The 22,736-nt window shown below is 39.5% G+C and overlaps 1 protein-coding gene and 1 pseudogene across 1 annotated transcript in view; both read right to left on the minus strand.

Moving 5' to 3' along the window:
- Nucleotides 1–22,736, minus strand: part of PPM1E (protein phosphatase, Mg2+/Mn2+ dependent 1E) — a 230,065-nt gene that overhangs the window by 139,394 nt on the left and 67,935 nt on the right. The gene's annotated exons all lie outside the window — the stretch shown is intronic.
- Nucleotides 10,395–10,492, minus strand: LOC114673266 (U6 spliceosomal RNA; annotated as a pseudogene).

Below are 22,736 nucleotides of genomic sequence, written 5' to 3' on the forward strand. Positions count from 1 at the left end.
GGAAACCATCATTCTGAGGAAACTATCACAAGGACAGAAAACCAAACACTGCATATTCTCACTCATAGGTGGGAACTGAACAGTGAAAACACTTGGACACAGGTTGGGGAACATCATACACCAGGGCCTGTCATAGGGTGGGGGGAGGTGGGAGGGATAGCATTAGGAGATATACCTAATGTAAATGACAAGTTAACGGGTGCAGCACACCAACATGGCACATGTATACATATGTAACAAACCTGCATGCTGTGCACATGTACCCTAGAACTTAAATTAGGCCGGGCGCGGTGGCTCAAGCCTGTAATCCCAGCACTTTGGGAGGCCGAGACGGGCGGATCACGAGGTCAGGAGATCGAGACCATCCTGGCTAATATGGTGAAACCCCGTCTCTACTAAAAATACAAAAAACTAGCCGGGCGAGGTGGTGGGCGCCTGTAGTCCCAGCTACTCGGGAGGCTGAGGCAGGAGAATGGCGTAAACCCGCGAGGCGGAGCTTGCAGTGAGCTGAGATCCGGCCACTGCACTCCAGCCTGGGCGACAAAGCGAGACTCCGTCTCAAAAAAAAAAAAAAAAAAAAAAAAAGAACTTAAATTATAATAATAGAAAAAAGAAAAGAAAATGTAAAATAGTACAGCCACTGTGGAAACAGTTTCCTCAAAGAGTTAAAAACAGAATTAGCAAATGACCCAGCAATTCTATGGGTATACACTCAAAAGAATTGGGTCCCAAAGAGATACTTATACATTTATAATCATAACATTTGTTATCATAGCAGCATTATTCACAGTAGCTAAAACATGGAAACAACCCAGGTATCAATTGACTGATGAATGGATAAGCAAAATGTGGTACATATATACAACAGAATATTATTCAGCCTTAAAAAGGAAATAAATTTTGGCCGGGCACGGTGGCTCACGCCTGTAATACCAACACTTTGGGAGGCCGAGGTCAGCAGATCACCTGAGGTCAGGAGTTCGAGACCAGCCTGGCCAACACGGAGAAGCCCCATCTCTACTAAAATTACAAAAGTTAGCTAGGTGTGATAGCGCACACCTGTAGTCCCAGTTACTCGGGAGGCTGAGCTAGGAGAATCGCATGAACCTGGGAGGAGGAGCATGCAGTGAGCCAAGTTCGCGCCACTGCATTCCACCCTAGCAACAGAGCGAGACTCTGTCTCAAAAACAAACAAACAAACAAACAAAAATAAATTCTAATATATGCCACAATATGAGTGAACCTTGATGAGGACATCATGTTAACTGAAATAAACTGGTCACAAAAAGATAAATACTGTATAATTCCACTTAAATTAGTTATTTATTGTAGTCAAAATCATAGAGTCAAAAAGCAGAATGATGGTTGCCAGGGGTTAGAAGGAGAAAGGAATGAGAAGTTACTGTTTAATTGATAGAAAGTTTCAGTTTTGCAAAATGAAAAGAGTTCTGGAGATGAATGGTGGTGATAGTTGTGCAATAATATTAATGTACTTAATACCTTAATACCAATAAATTGTATACTTAAAAATGGGTAAGACAGAACATTTTGTTATGTATATTTTACCACAATAAAAGAAACTGGAAAAAAAAAAAAACCCATGAACCATGAACAGAATTATAGAGGAATGAATCTGTAAAAGTAAATCCACTTGCTAGGTTGCTATATGTTACCCCTGGTTCCTTCCTGAAAATACTAATTGATGATTACAACAATATATCCAAATATTTACAATGTCAGAAATTTCCAGCAAATGTAGACTTGGTCACACATTTCGCATAAGTGATTAGCAACACTGTTAAGACTGGGCATTCAGACACAGGTAGAGCTTACTCTAATGGAGGAAAGTGACTGCAATTCCCAGACTGCAATACTATATGCAATATATATGAGAAGCCAGTGCCATTATCTAATGAAAATAACACTCAATAATACTTGAATAAAAGGTTATCGATAGAAATATTTTAACTTTAAAAATTTGGTCTCTATGTCTCTTTAGTCTCTTAGTTCAAAACAAATTTTCTGTAAGCTCTTGTGATGTTCTTTGCTAGAAGACTGCTAGATTTCTTATTAGGGTACAAATACAATAGCAATCATGTTTTTACAAAAGTCTACTACTCTAAAGATTGATTGCTTATATCTTTCTCCATGCAGTTTTATAAAATATATTGCCTCTACAAAAGACTCTAGGTAGAAGTAAGACTCAACCGTGAAATTCCATTAACACATTTTCATGGAAATAATTAGTTTAGTGACAACCTTCCAAAGCCCCATGTAGGGAGGTGGTAAATTGTCTTTGAACGCCCACCTCGGCTATTTACACTTGCCATTAATGAGGGAAACAGTCACTATTTCTTTACAAACTAAATAAGAGGCTGAAGAATGTACTCATAAAATCCAGCAGTCACACAATGTATATTATATTATTCTAGATAGTTTTTAATCTCTTCTGAAAAGTTATCCCTTTATATCATTTTTAATCTGTAAGCATTATGTTCTCTTCTTTATTATAATTTTATTTTCTTCCTTTTACTGTTACCTTTATTATTCACTTTCACACTCATTTTAAATATAAATTACAATTAGCTATTGTATTTTTTATACCAGAAATCCTTGGTAACTTTTAAAATCAACTCATCATATTAGAAAATCTTCACAATAAATTCAGATAATAATTCAATATATTTGTAAATATTTATCATGTTTGCTTTTAATCTTTGTAATAAGTGAAATTCTCTAATATCCCAGGACCTCCAGTCCTTCAGTAAAATGACAGTTGAAATACATTTCTCAAAAAATAGTATTATAATTCTTAAGAACTTAATTCCCAAAATAATATATCTCTGTATTTAACTCTATATGACGTATAGAAAGGTATGTGACAAAATTATAATGCTCTGCCTAAAGACTTGCAAAGCATACTCTGTACCCTCCTTTGAAGGTCAGATATTTGTTTACATTGTATGCTTAGGGGATCCCATTTATGACAAATCACTTTTTCATACGTCATTTCCCCTACAACCATTGTTTCACAATTTTTTTTTTCTTTTTTTTTTTTTTTGAGACAGAGTCTAGCTCTGTGCCCAGGCTGGAGTGCACTGGCATGATCATGGCTCAGTGCATCCTCAACCTTCAGGGCTCAGTTGATCCTCCCATCTCAACCTCCTGAGCAGCTGGGACTCTAGGCACACACCACCACGCCCAGCTAAATTATGCATATATATATAATATATATATACACACATATATATTATATATATACACATTTTTATTATTTTTTTAGACACAGAGTTTCACCATGTTGCCCAGGTTTGTCTCAGATTCGTGGGCTCAAGCAATCCGCTTGCTTCGGCCTCCCAAAGTGCTAGGATTACAGGTGTGAGCCACTGTGCCCAACCTTATTCTACAGTTTTATTTTTATTTTTTAGACAGGGTCTCTCTCTGTCGCCCAGGCTAAGTGGTGCGATCTCGGCTCACTGCAACCTCTACCTCCCGGGTTCAAGCAATTCTCCTGCCTCAGCCTTCCGAGTATAGCTGGGACTACAGATGTGCACCACCAAGCCCAGTTAGTTTTTTATTTTAAATTTTATTTATTTATTTATTTATTTTGAGAGGGAGTCTCGCTCTGTCGCCCAGGCTGGAGAGCAATGGCGCAATCGCAGTTCACTGCAAGCTCTGCCTCCCAGGTTCACGCCTCCCAGGTTCTCCACCTCCCAGGTTCACGCCATTCTCCATCCTGGGACTACAGGCGCCTGCCACCATGCCCAACTAATTTTTTCTGTGTTTTTAGTAGACAGTTTCACCGTGTAGCCAGGATGGTCTCGATCTTCTGACCTTGTGATCCGCCTGCCTCGGCCTCCCAAAGTGCTAGGATTACAGGCGGGAGTCACTGCACTTGGCCTGTTCTACAGTTTTTAAAATTATAATTATTTTTAAAATCAAAACAAAACATTCTAAACAGTTTTTTGTTTTGTTTTGTTTTTGTTTTTTTGAGACAGAGTTTTTGCTCTTGTTGCCCAGGCTGGAGTGCAATGGTGTGATCTCGGCTCGCTGCAACCTCTACCCCCAAGAGTCAAGAGATTCTTCTGCCTCAGACTCCGGAGTAGCTAGGATTACAGGCATGCACCACCAAACCTGGCTAATTTTGTATTTTCAATAGAGACGGGGTTTCACCATGTTGATCAGGCTGGTCTCAAACTTTTGACCTCAAGTGATCCACCTGCCTTGGCTTCCCAAAGTGCTGGGATTACAGGCATGAGCCACTGCGCCTGGCAAATGGGATTTTGATTTACAAATTGAGCAGATAGTATAGCATTTTCATATACCCCCAACATACACACACATTTTCCATTTTCCCCTATTATTAACAGCTTACGTTAGTATGGCTCACTCATTACAATTAATGAATGAATACTGAAAAGTTATTATTAACTGGTCCATAGTTTGATTTCCTTAGTTTTTACTTAACGTCCTTTTTCTGTTCCAATATCCCATTCAGGATGCCGCTATATTACGTTTACTTGTCGCGTCTCCTTAGTTATCTCTTAGCTGTGACTGTTTCTCAGACTCTCTTTCTGAGGATCTTGACAGTTTTAAAGAGTTCTGGTCAGGTATACTGTAGGATGGCCCTCTATTAGAATTTATTTTTCTCAGGCCGGACATGGTGGCTCACGGCTGTAGTCCCAGTACTTTGGGAGGCCAAGGTGGGTGGATCACTTAAGGTCAGGAGTTTGAGACCAGCCTACCCAACATGGGGAAACCCCGTCTCTATTAAAAATACAAAAATTGGCCAGGCACGGCCGCTCATGCCTGTAATCTCAGCACTTTGGGAGGCCGAGGAGGGCGGATCACGAGGTCAGGAGTTCAAGACCAGCCTGGCCAATATGGTGAAACCCCATCTTTACTAAAAAATAGAAAAATTAGCCAGGCGTGGTGGCGCACATCTGTAGTTCTAGCTACTCAGGAGGCTGAGGCAGGAGAATCGCTTGAACCCAGGAGGCAAAGGCTGCAGTAAGCCGAGGTCATGCCACTGCACTCCAGCCTGGGCAACAGAGTTAAGACTATGTCTCAAAACAAAAAACAAATCAACAAACAAACAAACACAAACATTAGCTGGTTACGGTGGCGTGCACCTGTAATCCCAGCTACTCGGGAGGCTGAGGCAGGAGAATTGTTTGAACCTGGGAGGTGGAGGCTGCAGTGAGTCAAGGTTGTACCACTGAACTGCACTCCAGTCTGGGTGACAAAGCAAGACTCTGCCTCAAAAAAAAAAAAAAAAAGAATTTGTTTTTCTCATGGTTAGATTGGTGTTACAGACTTTTGTGACAAAGATCACAGAGATAAATTGCCATTTTAAAGTGCCATTTTTCATCATAGCATATTGAGGGTATATATGATATCAACATGATTTATGTCTGTTTATATTGACCATGATCACTTGGTTTGAAGGTGTGTTTGTCAGGTCTCTCCCATCAAGTTATTTCTTTCCTCCCATTCCCCACTTTTCATAAGGGACTCTTCAGAAGGAAGTCACTATGCACAGTGCACACTTAAGAAGTGGGGAATTATGCTCCCTGTCCTTAGGATGGAGTATCTACATAATTTAATTAGCATTATTCCATACGGAAAGATTTGTCTATTCACTTCCATTTATTAATGTATCCAATTATTTATATATCAGTATGAACTCATTGTGGAGTCTGATAAGTTAGCAACAACAAGTGGGGTGCCCCAGGGTGGAGGAGAACAATTGTTCTGAGAAACAGCTAACTACAAACACCCTGTTTGCACAATATCCTGTTCCCAAATAACTCGTTCTACATGTAGTCCCTCCAGCTCCATCCTATAAAACTTTCCTCCAGCCCCACCTCTTTGCAGGCAGCTTCTTCTCTGCTGTGCTGCCCAGTGCTTCCTTGCAATATACTTTCTCTCTAATACACTTACTTTCTTTAACTCACGGCTGTTTCAGCAAATTATGTTACCACCAATGACGCTGGCCCAAATTAGCTGCAATCCACCACAATCATGAATATTTACGTTATACTTCAGGTTATAATACAATAGTATGGTATTCATTCATTTATTTTGCTCAAATATTTCTAAATTTTCCCATTGGGTGCTCTTTCATTTGGCTTCTTTTATATACCTCTCACAGTGATTTTTTTTTTTTCTTTAGCACTTTCTTACTTTCTGCCACTACAAGATGCCCAGGCTGGTTTTGTACATTTTCTACCCCATCCCTGGAATCAGCCATTTCTCCAAGGAGTCCTGGTTACTCTTACTGAAGAATCATATTAGAAACCAAGATCTGAGCACTAGGTGTACTTGTTACTACTGAATTGGTCTGGCTTTTGCCCTTGGCTCCAGGGGTGTATTCTCTAAGCCCCTATAATGCCTAACTGAAAAGTGGGTCCTTGTGAACCTGGGAGCTTTAGGCCATGCCAGATAGCCTATCCTAACAATGTAATTAATGGTGGAGGTTTTGAGCCATGTGGTATCTGTAACAAAAAACAGCCATGTGAGTGGTCAATCACGTCTATGTGACCAAGCCCCAACAAAAACTCTGGACACCAGGGCTTGATGATCTTACCTGGTTGGTAATACTTCTAGCGTGTTGTCACAAATTGTTGCTGGGGGAAGTTACCACTGTCTATTACTCCACGAGGAGAAGAAACTGGAAGCTTCACATGAGGAATTCTCCTGTACTCTTCTCCCCTTGGCTGGTTTTATTATCCTTTTACTGTAATAAACCATAACTGTAAATATAACAGCTTTCAGTGAGTTCTGTGAGTACTTCTAGGGAATTATTCAACCTGAGGGTGATCTTGGGGACCCCTAAACTTACAATTGGAGTCAAAAGTGGTGGTGGTGTTGTAAACTTCCAAACTTTATAGTATGTATATACTAACTTCTGCACATACCCATCTATAAAAATTTCCACATGCAACTATCTAACTATATATGAGCTCTTGTAGTACCTTCAATGCTAATCCATTACCATGGGTCATTCTAGCTTCCTCCCTTGTTGATCTGTAAAATTTCCACTTCAACAGTGAGAAACCTGGCTCCCACTATCTGCTGTCTATTTTCTTAGTTGTTCAATGTTAGTGTACAAGTATAGCAATAATGCATTTATTAACCTATAAACCCATGCAGAAAAATTGTATCAACTTGAGTAAGTACTCTTATACAGTTCCTTTAGCCTTTAGTTTTACAGACTCCAGTCATTTTCAAAGTTATGGGAGCACTTTTCTCCCCATCCGTTTTGGTGAGGTTGTTTCATATATTTGTAATATAGTTAGATGCTCTTGTCACAGTCTGCTTTCTTTCCCAAATCCCATGACCTCCTGAATTATATTATTTTTTCTTAAAAATTTTTTTTTCTTTTTTTAGAGACAAGGTCTTGCCATGTTGCTGGACTTGAACTCAAGTCCCAAGCTGGACTTGAACTCTTGGCCTCAAGTGATCTTCTTACCTCAGCCTCCCAAGTAGCTGGGATTGCAGGCACAAGCCACCATGCCTACCTCCGACAGCTATTGTTAAATTTGTACACACTGAGGTTGACTTTTTGTGCTGTAAAGTTCTACAGACTTTAACAAATGCATAATATCATGTATCCATCATTACAGTGCATACAGAATAGTTTCACCACCCTAAAATGCCACTCTGCTTCACCTATTCATCCCTCCCTTACTACTGTCCACAACCCCTGACAACCACTGATCTTTTTAGTGCCATCATAATTTTCCTCCTCCAGAATGTTATATAATTGGAATTGTTAGAGTATATAGGTTTTTCAATTACTTAACAATATGCATCTATGTTTTCTCCATGTCTGTTCCTGGTTTAATATCTCCTTTCTTTTGATCACTTAATAACATTCCATTGTATGAATGTACCACAATAGTTTGGTCATCCATTCGCCTATTGAGGGACAATTTATTGCGTCCAGTTTGGGTGCAGTTATGAATAAAGCTGCTGTAAACATTCCTTTGCAGGTTTCTGTGTGGACTTAAGTTTACAACTCAACTGGGTATGTCTATTGCGCCTAGAAATGTGATTAATTGCTAGATCATATGGTAAGAATATGTTTATCTTTCTTGTAAACCACTGCCAAACTGTTTTCCAAAGCGGCTGTATCATTTTGCATTTCCAGCAGCAAAGATTAGAGTTTCTTTTGTTTTTCATCCTCACCGGCATTTCATCCTCACCAGCTTTTCAGTTTTTAAATTTGGCCATTCTAACAGACTTTAATGGTATCTCATTGTTTCAATCTGCAATTCCCTAAAGACAAATGATGTTGAGCATCTTTTTATGTATTTATTTGCTGTCTCTACATCTTCTTTATTGAGGTATCTGTTCAGATCTTTTGCTCATTTTTTAATTGGGTTGTTCACTTTCTTATTGTTGAATTTTAAGTGTTTTTTGTATATTTTGGATACTAGTCCTTTATCAGACAAGTGTTTTATAAAGATTTTCTCCCAGTTTGTGACTTACCTTTTAACTCCCTTTACTGTCTTTCCCAGAACACAAGTTTAAAGTCAATTTTATCAATGTTTTTCCTCCACGCTATTTGAGTTGTATCTAAAACTCATCGCCAAATTCAAGGTCACTAGATTCCTCCTATGTTATCTTCTAGAAGTCTTATAAGTTATGCATTTTACATTTATGTGTATGATCCATTTTAAGTTAATTTTTGTGACAGGTATAAGATCTATGTTTAGATTCCACAGGACTCTCTTAGTTGAAAGGCTTCAAAGATTTATCAACATGTTATTGTCAGTGATCATCACCTTCTCTGGGACAGTCTAAGAGCCCTGGCTGGAGATGAGACAGAGTCAAGACTAACTTCTCCAATGCTGTCAACTTCTATAAACAGCATACTACATTGTCTAAATTAGCAAATGTGTAGCATATATAATTTATAAAAGCCTCATGGGCCGGTCGCGGTGGCTCACGCCTGTAATCCCAGCATTTTGGGAGGCCGAGGCGGGTGGATCACCTGAGGTCAGGAGATTGAGACCATCCTGGCTAACACAGTGAAACCCCGTCTCTACTAAAAAATACAAAAAATTAGCAGGGCACCTACAGGTGGTGGGCACCTGTAATCCCAGCGACTCAGGAGGCTGAGGTAGGAGAATCACTTGAACCTGGGAGGCAGAGGTTGCAGTGAGCAGAGATTGTACCACTGCACTCCAGTCAAGGTGACAGTGCAAGACTCTGTCTAAAAAAAAAAAAAAAAAGCCTCATGATTTTAATAGAATTTCTGATGGCCTTTTAAAACAATTTCTTAACATAAATTAAAAGTCCAATACATTTTTTCTGAGTAATCTTAAATAGAAATAAAATCAGTTTGTAACTATTAGGGATAATGAGAGGTTTAATGTGTGTGTGTGTTTATTCTCATTCTATGACAGTTGTATATCTTGGGAATTCTTTTTTTATTTTTTAAAATTTTTTTAAGAGACAGAGTTTTACTCTGTTGCCCAGGCTGGAATGCAGTGGGACCATCATGGCCCACCATAACCTCCAACTCCTGGGCTCAAGTGATCCTCCCATCTCAGCCTCTGGAGTAGCTAAGACTAAAGGCATGCACCAACAAACCCAGTTGATCTTAATTTTTTTTGTGGCCAGGCATGGTGGCTCACGCCTTGTAATCCCAGCACTTTAGGAGGCTGAGGCGGGCAGATCTCAAGGTCAGGAGCTCAAGACCAGCCTGACCAACATGGTGAAACCCCGTCTCTACTAAAAATACACAAATTAGCCAGGTGTGGTGGCGTGTGCCTGTAATCCCGGCTACTCAGGAGGCTGAGGCAAGAGAATTGCTTGGGCCTGAGAGGCAGAGGTTGCAGTGAGCCAAGATCGTACCACCGCACTCCCAGCCTGGGCGACAGAGTGAGACTCGGTCTTAAGAAAAAAAAAAATGTTTTTCGTAAAGACAGGATCTCACTCTGTCGCCCAGGCTGGTCTTGAACTCCTGGCCTCATTAAATCCTCATACCTTGGCCTCCCAAAGTGCGGGTGTGAGCCACCACGCCAGGCCCCCTGGGAATTCTTTGACTTAGATAAGAAGGCAGATGATGAAATATATTAATCTTAATATTTTATATAGTTCATTTTTTACTGAAAGAATTTTAATCTGGGTAACATAAAAGATAAAGTTAGTAGTCTTGTCACTTTTTGAGCAAAAATATATACCCAAAACTTAAAAAACAGTTGCCACTAGAGTATATCAGGATGGTTTTGCTCTGGGCAGCATAGTATAGTGATTAACATCATGTTAGAGATTCTAAAGCCACACCTGGGTTTGAATCCCAGCTCTACTGTTTACCAGTTTTGTAACCTTAGGCAATTAATTACTTGACTGTTCTAAGTCTCAGTTTCTCCTTTTTTTTTTAAACTATAATATGTAATATTTGAGTGTCGTCCCTGTGCAGGGACCAAGCTAATCTTTTCTGTATCATTTTTAGTATATGTGCTGCTAAAGCGAGCGCCCCATTTGTTTTTGTTTCATTTTGTTGTTTGAGACAGGATCTTGTTCTGTTACCCAGCTGGAATGCAGTAGCATGATCATAGCTCACTGCAGCCTCAAACTCTGGGGCTCAAGCAATCCTCCTGCCCAGCCTCCTGAGTAGCTGGGACTGCAGGCATGCACCACCATGCACAGCTAATTTTTAAAAATTTTTTGTAGAGATAGAGGTTTCACTATATTGCCTGGGCTAGTCTTGAACTCCTGGGCTCAAGCGATCCTCCTACCTCAGCCTCCTAAATGCTGGGATTACAGGTGCGAGCCACTGCACTCAGTCAAAACTATATGTTTTAATAAAATATAAAGCTATAGTGGGAAGGTCCAAAAATATCACAGGTAATACAATTTCCCAGATCATTTACAATAACACTAAAAAAAAATAAAATAAAATTTGGGTATAAATCTAACAAAACATGCACAGGATCTTTGTGCTAAAAACTACAAAATACTGATTATTTTATTTTATTTCATTTTATTTTATTTGAGACAGGGTCTTGCTCTGTCACCAAGGCTAAAGTGCAGTGGCACAATCATGGCTTACTATACCCTTGACCTCTCAGACTCAATGTGGCACAATCATGGCTTACTATATATCCTTGACCTCCCAGACTCAATGTGGCACAATCATGGCTTACTATACCCTTGACCTCCTAGACTCAATCAATCACCTCGCCTCAGCCTCCCCAGTAGCTGGGACTACAGGCACGCACCACCACAGCTGGCGAATTTTTCTATTTTTTGTAGAGATGAGGTCTCACTATGTTGCTGAGGCTGGTCTCGAACTCCTGTGCTCAAGTGATCCTCCCACCTCAACCTCTCAAAGTGCTGGGATTACAGGCATGAGTCACTGTGTCTGACCAAAAAAAGGTTTTAACGACCTAAATAACTGGAGAGATGCGGCATGCTCATGGATTCGGAGGCTTTACAGAGCAAAGACGTCAATTCTCTCAAAATTGATCTGCAGTTGGTTTAATGCAATTCCTATAAAAATTCTAACAGATTTTTATATATGAACAAACTGATTCTAAAATTTATATGGAAAGGCAAAGGAACTAGAATAGCTAAAAGAATTTTGAAAAAAAAGAATAAAATAAGGGTAATCACATTAGCTTTTTAAAGACTTACTATAGACACATAGATCAATAGAACAAAAAAGAGTAAAAATAAACTCACATTTGTACAGATAACTAATTTTTGACAAAGGTATAAAAGCAATTTAATGAAGCAAGGATAGTCTTTTTAACAAGTGGTGATGGCACAACTAGTCTCCTGTAGGAGACAAAATGGACCTTGATCTAAACCTCACAATTTATGCCAAAATTAACAAACTTCAAATGCATAATTTTATCAAATGTTGAACTATAAGACTCTTAGGGAAAAAACAAGAGAAATTCTGTGTGACCTAAATTTAGGGAAAATGTTCTTAGATATGACACCAAAAGTACCACCCAAAAAGAAAAAGTTAATAAATTAGACTTCATCATAATTAAAACTTTTCCTCTGTGAAAGATATTAAGAAAATGAGAAAAGAAGCCACAGATTGGGAGAAAATATTTGCAAATCACATATATTTGACATAGAATTTATATCTAGAATAAATAAGAAATCCCTAACCTCAACTGTAAATAAGTAAGCAGTCCAATTAAAAAGTGGACAAACAAGTCAACAATGCAATCCCATTTACAATAGTCATACCCCCCATCCCACCAAAAAATAAAAATAAAACAAACAAAATCATGACATCTAAGCAAGGAGGGGAAATGTCTCTACAAGAACCACAAAACACTTGCAAATGGGCAAAAGACATGAACAGACACTTCTCAAAAGAAGACATACAAGTGGCCAATAAACATGAAGAAATGCTCCACATCACTAATCATCAGAGAAATGCAAATCAAAATCACAATGAGATGCCATCTCACATCAGTCAGATGCCAGAATGGCTATTATTAAAAAGTCAAAAAACAACAGATGTTGGAAAGGCTGTGGAGAAAAGGGAACACTTACACACTGTTGGTGAGAATGCAAATTAGCTTATCCACTATGAAGAGCAGTTTGAAGATTTCTCAAAGAACTTAAAACAGAACTGTGGCCGGGCGCGGTGGCTCACGCCTGTAATCCCAGCACTTTGGGAGGCCGAGGCGGGCGGATCACGAGGTCAGGAGATCGAGACCATCCTGGCTAACACGGTGAAACCCCATCTCTACTAAAAATGCAAAAAAAATTAGCCGGGCGAGGCGGCGGGTGCCTGTAGTCCCAGCTACTCAGGAGGCTGAGGCAGGAGAATGGCGTGAACCCGGGAGGCGGAGCTTGCAGTGAGCCGAGATCGCGCCATTGCACTCCAGCCTGGGCGACTAAGCGAGACTCTGTCTCAAAAACAAAAAAAAAACAAAAAAAAAACAGAACTACCATTCGACCCAGGAATCCCATTACTGTGTATCTATCCAAAAGAAAACAAATAGTTCTATCAAAAAGACATATGCACTCACATGTTCATTGCAGCACTATTCACAGTAGCAAAGACATGAAATCAACCTAGATGCCCATCAAATGTGGCCTGGGTAAAGAAAATCTGGTACATATACACCAGCCATAAAAAAAGAACAAAATCATGTCCCTTGCAGCAACATGGGTGCAGCTGGAGGCCATTATCCTAAGTGAATTAATGCAAGAACAGAAAGCCAAATACCACATATTCTCACTTATAAGTGGGAGCTAAACATGGGGTACTCATGAACATAAAGATGGCAACAATAGAAACTAAAGACTTCTGTAGGGGGCGGTGAGGTAACTGTTGAAAAACTATTGGGTTTCAAAAGGTCACATACTAGATGATTCCACTTATATAACATTCTCAAAGTAACAAAAGTATGGTGATGGAGAACAGATCAGTGGTTGCCAGGGGTTAGGATTGGGGTGTGACTATAAATGGCTAGCACATGGGAGTTTCTTCTGGAGTTCTATACCCCAAACGTGATAATGATCATATGAATTTATATATGTGATAAAATCCTGTAGAACTACATACAACTCCCGTTTTTTTTTTAAAGGATTGTATGTAATAACTGGTGAAATCTTGTGAGGCTGAGGCAGGTGAATCACTTGAGGCTGGGAGTTCAAGACCAGCCTGACCAACATGGTGAAACCCCATCTCTACTAAAAGAAAAAAATACAAAAATTAGCCATAGCCAGGAGTAGTGATGTATGCCTGTGATCCCAGCTACTCAGATGGCTGAGGAAGGAGAATCACTTGGACCTGGGAGGCGAGTGTGCAGTCCTGGGAGGCGAGGGTGCAGTGAGCTAAGATCACGCCACTGCACTCCAACCTGCGTAACAGAGTGAGGCTCCATCTCAAAAAACAAACAAACAAACACCTGGTGAAATCCAAATAAGGTCAGTAGTTTAGTTAATAAATAGTATTGTACCAATGTCAGTTTTCTGATTTTGATAATTATACTGTGGTTATATAAGATGTCATTGGGGGAAGCTGGGTGAAGAGTACATCTGAACTCTTTGTACTATTTTTGCAACTTCTACATGAGTCTAAAAAATTTCAAAATTAAACTTTAAAAATTCCTGTTATGTTATTATGCAGAACATCTTAATTCTCAACCTACACTCCAGATTATTTTTAAAAAGGAGCACCAATTGTTCTAATAAAAAAAAAAAACCAAATCATTGTATGTTTCATGTCTCTCTATATATAGAAGTAGTAGAAGCTTTACATTTTTTCTTTAATTTCAAGCAGATAAAATTGAGAAACTCTTCCCTTTGCAGAACATACCAGTAGTGCTGGGTTTATTTATTTTTTTATCACAACAATATTTCAAAAGAAAATGATAATAATTTATTCTAGTCTGTGCTGGTTAGATTCTACCTGGAATATTGCTCTCAATTCTAGGTATCATACTTTAGAACAGTTAATTCAGAAGTGAGTGACCAGGATAGTGAAGAAATTTGAAACTATATTTTCTGAGGATCAAATAGAGGAACTAGGTTATGTCTACGCTAGAGAAGAAAAAATACTGAAGTTCTAATACTGTCTTTAAGTCTATGAAAGGTTACCATGTGGAAGACAACAGATTTATTTGGAATACTCTAAGGTGTAAGAATTAGGATCAATAGTCCTACAGAGAAAAAGACTTTCAAGCAAGATAAGCAGACACTAAAAAACAGTGCTTACCAAAGAGGAAATGAGCTACCTTGGAACACAGTGCCTATCACAGAAACAATAAAAGCACTGGCAATAACGTTCTTTCAGGACTTCTGATTTAAAATAGCAGACTGCACACATGCATTTATCTCAGAAACCTCCTGAAATGTGAAATTAAAATAACAGAAAGACATGGAAGAAACGATAGTGGACAAAAAAGATTAACAAATATTTGAAAGCAAGAAAGGGAATGAAGGAGTAGCAACCTTAACATACCAGAACAGAGAAAGTTGAATCCAAACTGTCCAATGGGGGGATGACACCAATAATCTAGCTGGTTCTCATCAGAGAACTCCAGGAATCTAAGGAACTGGAGATACTAGCTATCTCAGACAGCAGGTATAAGGAGAAGTGTTGGAAACATTGCAGCAATTCATTGAAATTATATAGAAGAAATACCTAAGATACTCTTCTTCTAAATTCCCATGCAACCAAACAAAGGCACCTCCCTCACATGGCAGGAAAGAAAATGTTTATTTTCTGATTAATTGAAACAGAATAGCCTTATATTCAAATATGCAAGGTATATAGTGAGGGACTGAAGTAAATCACCTTACTGAAATTAAGAATACTATGTGAAAAATTACATATAAACAGCTGTATTCCCTTACTCAGTTCCCAAAATGCTGGCTAAAAGAGAAGAGACTAAAAGCTTTAAGATAATGTACGTCTGCGGTGGGTCACGCCTGTAATCCTAGCGCTTTGGGAGGCCGAGGCGGGTGGATCACGAGGTCAGGAGATTAAGACCATCCTGGCTAACACGGTGCAACGCCGTCTCTACTAAAAATACAAAAAATTAGCCGGACATGGTGGCACACGCCTGTAATCCCAGCTAATTGGGAGGCTGTGGCAGGAGAATCACTTGAACCCAAGAGGTGGGGGTTGCAGTTGAGCCGAGATTGCACCACTGCACTCCAGCCTGGGTGACAAGAGTGAGACTCCATCTCAAAAAAAAAAAAAAAAGAAAGATAAAGTTAGTCACATACAGGTCAGGTGCGGTGGCAAACACCTGTAATCCCAGCCCTTTGGGAGGCCAAGGCAGGTAGATCACCTGAGGGTAAGAGTTTGAGACCAACCTGGCCAACATGGTGAAACCCTGTCTCTACTAAAAATACAAAAATTAGCCAGGCATGGTGGCACGCATCTATAGTCCTAACTACTTGGGAGGCTGAGGCAGGAGTATTGCTTGAACCCAGAGGCAGAGGTTGCAGCGAGCCAAGATTGTGCCACTGCACTCCAGCCTGGGTGACAGAGCAAGACTCTGTCTCAAAAAATAATAATGATAAATAAAGTAAACCACATACAAATAGGATCAGGAATCAGAATGCTATCATCTTTCTCAATAATAGCAGTGAAGGCTGGGCGCAGTGGCTCACGCCTGCAATCCCAGCACTTTGGGAGGCTGAGGTGGGCAGATCACGAGGTGAGGAGATTGAGACCATCCTGGCTAACACGGTGAAACTCCGTTTCTACTAAAAATACAAAAATTAGCCGGGTGTGGTGGTGGGCACCTGTAGTCCCAGCTACTCAGGTGGCTGAGGCAGGAGAATGGCGTGAACCCAGGAGGCAGAGCTTGCAGTGAACAGAGACTGCACCACTGCACTATAGCCTGGGTGACAGAGCAAGACTCCATCTCAAATAACAATAATAATAATACTACTAACAGTGAAAGCTGAGGGACAATAGCCTAATGCCTTTGAAATTCTGTGGGAAAACAATTTTCTAACATAATTTTTTTGTTTGTTTATTTTTTGTTTTTTTAGACAGTGTCTTGCTCTGATTTCCAGGCTAGAGTGCAGTGGTTCAATCAGAGTTCACTGCAGCCTCAAACTCCTGGGCTCAAGTGATCCTCCTGCCTTAGCCTCCCAAGTAGCTAGGACTATAGGCATGGGCCACCATGCCTGGCTAATTTTTCTTTTTAGAGACAGGGTCTTACTATGTTGACCAGGCAGTCCTCAAACTCCTGGGCCTTAAGCAATTCCCCTGCCTTGGCCTCCCAAGGTACTGGGATTATAGGTATGACCCACCAGGCTTGGCCTTTAACCTGAAATTCTGTACCCAACTAGACTAACAATCAAGTGGAGAAGTGGAATAAAGATATTTCAGGTTAACAAAACCTGAAAAAAATTAACTTCCATGAATCTTATTTGTTTTTTTAAGAGAACTAATCCTGCTTTCTAACCATGAATCTTTTATAAGAAGACTAGTAAAGGATGTCCACCAGCAAAATGAGAAAAGAAACCCAGAAAGAAATGAAAACCAGAAAACTGAGGCTTTAATGAAAAAGAAGCATCAGGAACCACAAGGATCATGGTAGAGCTCCTGAATGTCAGCTGTACATAAGGTCTAGAGTGCGTACAGTCTGGATTGGAATAGGTAGATGCAAAGTTCCAAGATGAAAGCCTTATAAAAAAAGATTATCCAAGATGTTTAACTATACTGATAGTGGTTTTTATGTTTCTACTGCAGAGTTCAGAAAATAAAGGACAATAGATACATAGAAAACTAAACAAATGGAAAACAGTAAATTATTAACTCCAGGAAAAACAAAAGGTTATACAAGAAAGAAAATGTAAACATGGGCCAGGCACAGTGGCTCATGCCTGTAATCCCAGCTACACAGGAGACTGAGGCAGGAGAATCACTTGAACCCAGGAGGTGGAGGTTGCAGTGAGCTGAGATCGCACCATTGCACTCTAGCCTGGGCAACTAGAGTGAAACTCCATCTCAAGAAAAAAAAAAAAAAAGAAAGGAAAGAAAAGAAAATGTAAACACAGTATATAGTGGCTCAGTTGTAAACAATATATGCATAATTCAAACAATGTAAACATTATTTTGCCTAAAGTTATGGTATGATTATACTGGGAGTTAGTGAGGAAAAGTAAGTGGTAGCAGGAGTTGTATAAGACTGTTAAATCTTTATCTTCTAAAATAAAAAACAGAGTTACTGTCTATAATTTAAAAAACAACAAACAGCAAATGAAATATTTTTTAGAGACAGGTAAATCCCAGAAGAAACAAAGAATTAAAAATAGGCCAGACACAGTGGCTCATGCCTGTAATCCCACCACTTTGGGAGGCCAAGGCAGGAGAATCACCAGAGGTCAGGAGGTCGAGACCAGGCTGACTAACATGGAGAAACCCTGTCTCTATTAAAAATACAAAATTAGCTGGGCATAGTGGTACATGCCTGTAATCTCAGCTACTAGGGAGGCTGAGACAGGAGAATCGCTTGAACCCAGGAGGCAGAGGTTGCAGTGAGGCAAGATCGTGGCATTGCACTCCAGCCTGGGCAACAAGAGTGAAATTCTGTCTCAAAAAGACAAACAAACAAACAAAAGAATTAAAAACAGTTGCTTCCTGTGCTGTTGCAGTCCCAATGTAAAAAAAGACAAAAGAGAAGAAGAGAGAGAAAAAGAAAGAAAAGAAAATTAAAATAGTTGTAATGAAGAAGAAAAGTAAGAGACTGTTCTTAGTATACGCTTTACAGTACACTATTTCACTTAAAAAAATTATATACATATTACATTGAATAAAAATAAATATTATTATTATTGTTATTATTATTTGAGACTGAGACTCTATTGCCCAGGCTGGAGTATAGTGGCGTGATCTCAGCTCACTGCAAGCTCTGCCTCCCAGGTTCAAGTAATTCTTCTGCCTTAGCCTCCTGAGTAGCTGAGATTACAGGCACCCGCCACCATACCTGGCTAATTTTTGTATTTTTAGAAGACACGGGGTTTCACCATGTTGGCCAAGCTGGTCTTGAACTCCTGACCTCGAGTGATCTGCCCGCCTTCCCAAAGTGCTGGGACTACAGACATGAGCCACGGCACCCGGCCAATTATTTTTAAAACTTACAGGTTCTCATGTCCCATTCCTAGACCCACTGTAACAGAATATCTGAATAGATCTACATATTTGAATGGCTTAAAAGATTATAACCGGGTAGTTAAGTTGGATAAAACACTGGGGTGAGATCACAGACTTTGGCCAGGTGTAGTGGCTCATGCTTGTAATCCCAGCACTTGGTATGGTGGCTCATGCGTGTAATCCCAGCACTTTGGGAGGCTGAGGCAGGTGGATCACCTAAGGTCAGGAGTTCGAGAGCAGGCTGGCCAACATAGTGAAACCCCATCTCTACTAAAAATACTAAAATTAGCTGTGCATGGTGGCAGGTGCCTATAATCCCAGCTACTTGGGAGGCTGCAGCAGGAGAATCGCTTGAACCCAGGAGGCGGAGACTGCAGTGAGCCAAGATCGTGACATTGCATTCCAGCCTGGGTGACAGAGCAAGACTCTGTCTCAAAAAAAAAAAAAAAAAAAAAAAAAATCACGGACTTAAAGCTGAATGCAGGCTTTTCTATATTCCACTGACTCAAAAATGTACCCTCAACCCTAGCCAGCAAATCTAAATAAGCATGCAACTCATTACAAAGAAGACCGAGAAAGAGAGTTTAAATGGGTCAGCATGATCCATCATTCCTATAAGTAAAGCTCCTTAAAAGTATATAAAACCCACACAGATAAATTAGTAACAAAACTTTTGTACATCACGCCTGTAACCCCAGCACTCTGGGAGGCTAAGGAGGGCGGATCACGAGGTCAGGGGATTGAGAACATCCTGGCTAACACGGTGAAACTCCGTCTCTACTAAAAATACAAAAAAAAAAAAAATTAGCCAGGTGTGGTGGCACGCACCTGTAGTCCCAGCTACTCAGGAGGCTGAGGCAGAAGAATCACTTGAATCTGGGAGGCAGAGGTTGCAGTGAGCTGAGATCGTGGCACTGCACTCTAGCCTGGGCGACAGAGCCAGGTTCCATCTAAAAAAAATAAAAAATAAAAAAAAATCTTTGTACATTAAAAATAGTAAGTTACATTGACATGTTAAACTAATTTATTGCTATCTAAAATGATATAAGCAACAATTTTATTGTATAATTTGATTAAATGTACAGTTAATGTACCTCTTCCTTCAATATAGTTTATCTTTGAAGTTCTGCTGAATTTTAGTTGCCATAACAACTTGAATAAACCCTTTATTGGTGGAGATATCTGAAGCTATTTATAAATGCAACAGCTGTATCTGTCCAGCTAAATTTCTTTCATAATATAAGACATCAAAGCAGTTTTCTTTTTTTTTTTTTTGAGATGGAGTCTGTCTCTATTGCCCAGGCTGCCAGGCTGGAATGCAATGGCACCATCTTGGCTTACTGCAACTTCCGCCTCCTAGGTTCAAGCAATTCTCCCTGCCTCAGCCTCCCAAGTAGCTGGCATTACAGATGCCCGCTGCCCACCACCACGCCCAGCTAATTTTTGTATTTTTAGTAGACAATGGGGTTTCGCCATGTTGGCCAGGCTGATCTGGAACTTCTGACCTCAGGTGATCCGCCTGACTCAGCCTCCCAAAGGTGCTGGGATTACAGGCATGAGCCACACTGTGCCTGGCATAAAAGCAGTTTTCATTTGCTCTGAATAAATTTAAGAAAAATATCATGAACCATTAAAACTAAAACTATAATTTCTACATTTATATCTAAAATATTAAAATGTAGTAAAACTATATAGAATAAGGTAGAGAATGTGGCTGGGTGTGGTGGCTCATGCCTGTAATCCCGTCAGTTTGGGAGGCCATGGTGGGTGGATCACTTGAGGTCAGGAGTTTGAGATCAGCCTGGCCAACATGGTGAAACCACGTCTCTACTAAAAATACAAAAATTAACCAGGCATGGTGGTAGATGCCTGTAATTGCAGCTACTTGGGAGGCTGAGGCTGAAGAATCAGGTTGAGGCTGGGCTTGAACCCAGGAGGTGGAAGTTGCAGTGAGCTGAGATCGTACCATTGCACCACAGCCGGGGCAACAAAGTGAGACTGTTTCCAAACAACAACAACAACAACAAAAACAGAGAATTAAAAAAATACATTTTCATTTCATTGTTTCCTGAAAAAAAAAAACCAGCAATATTAACACAAAGCTTTCTAAACTGTTAAGTTTTTTCAAAATTGAAAAACGCTTAGATATTTTATTCAGAAGTTTTTGTCTGTTTTTAACTTTTTGTAGAGACAGTCTCACTAATATTGTCCAGGCTGGTCTTGAACTCCTGAGCTCAAAGGATCCTCCTGTCTCAGCCTTCCAAAGTGTTGGGATTACAGGTATGAGCCACTGCACTCAGCCAGATATTTCATTCTATTTATTTGTGTGTGTGTGTATGTGTGTGTGTGTGTGTCTGTGTGTGTGTGAATCGATAGGTCAAGCCTTCATTTTTTTTTAATTTTAGTTTTACATAAGTTATTGGGGTACAGGTGGTATTTGGTTATATGAGTAAGTTCTTTAGTGGTGATTTGGGAGATTTTGATGCACTCATCACCCAAGCAGTATACACTGCACCATATTTGTAGTCTTCTATTCCTCGCCCCACTCCCACTCTTCCCCACAAGTCCCCAAAGTCCACTGTATCAGTCTTATGCCTTTGCATCAGCCAGATATTTTAAATCAATTGCTTCTCTCCACAGTAACACAATGCAAGATAAAACACAAAGAAGCAGGCTGGGTGCAGTGGCTCACATCTGTAATCCTAGCACTCTGGGAGGCCATGGCGGATGGATCACGGGGTCAGGAGACCGAGACCATCCTGGCTAACACAGTGAAACCCCGTCTCCACTAAAAAAAAAAAAAATACAAAAAATTAGCCAGGCGTGGTGGTGGGCACCTGTAGTCCCAGCTACCCGGGAGGCTGAGGCAGGAGAATGGCGTGAACCCGGGAGGCAGAGGTTGCAGTGAGCCGAGATAGCGCCACTGCACTCCAGCCTGGGTGACACAGCGAGACTCCATCTCAAAAAAAAAAAAAAAAAAAAAGCAAAAAAAAACCCCACATACACAAAAAGAAGGAAACAACAACATTACATAAAACAACATTTATTAACAGTTAAAGCAACCTAAATTCATTAATAAAAGTAGAATAAAGATTTTACAACTGAACCTTTCCTCTTTTCAAAGTGATTATTTGATTCCATTAAAATAATTAATAGTAATTAGACTGAAGAAATATCTATCTTCACTGATATAAGCTTTTGAGTACACAAAATTATAAAAATAAAAGGTTTATTCTGCAGTAGTGTAGCAGTTGATTAGCAGCTTCTCAGATAGGATCTGTGCCTATGTAGAGTCTCAGAAAGTATTGGTTCAATAGATTATTTAGATTAAGACTGCTATATTTAGGACAACCTACAGATTTTTTCTCATAGGAAAAAAGTTTTAAATTATATATAAATACACGTATTGACTGGTAATTGTTACATACATTTTCTACCTTGAATTGAGATACTCATCTTTGTGCTCATCTTTCAAACCCTTTCTCCAACCCTTCCTCTAACTCATGTTTTAAAAACATATATAATATCCTATACATCCATATATTTGGGGATAGTCCATTAAACTTGTATTAAATTTAAATTTTGCACCTCGTCCATATTTAATTTAATCAACGTTTAATTTTGCAGATGTTTTTCTTTTTTATCTTTCCTGTGGTACAGATTAATTTTGCAGATATTTTACAATAATTAAAAATATACAAAACACAATTTCCTAAGGGAAAAAAAATAACTAAACAACAGGTGATTCAGACAGCAGCCAGCAATGTTATTTTCAAAGAATAACTATAGATGCATAAGATCCATTCTTCTATATTCATTGCTGTTATATTTTGATATAAAACATATCTAATCATAAATAAGGTCTTTGCCCTTTCACTTAAATCTTTCAGAGAATAGCATAATCACAATCCTGAGAAACCATTCCTGTGCCTAGAATTTCAAGTAAGTCTGTCTTTCATGTAAATACCCACATGATTCTTTTCCTATTACTTTCACAGTTCCTTTCCTGCCCATTCCATTCCTTGAAAAATTTATGAGAAATGCCTACATGACAGGAATATGTCCATTTCAGCCTCTCTTAAACTAGAAACAATTCTTAGGTTATAGAAATGAAAACCTCATT

This window comes from Macaca mulatta, chromosome 16 (assembly GCF_049350105.2).
Source record: "Macaca mulatta isolate MMU2019108-1 chromosome 16, T2T-MMU8v2.0, whole genome shotgun sequence".
In the NCBI taxonomy this organism is placed as follows: Eukaryota; Metazoa; Chordata; class Mammalia; order Primates; family Cercopithecidae; genus Macaca; species Macaca mulatta.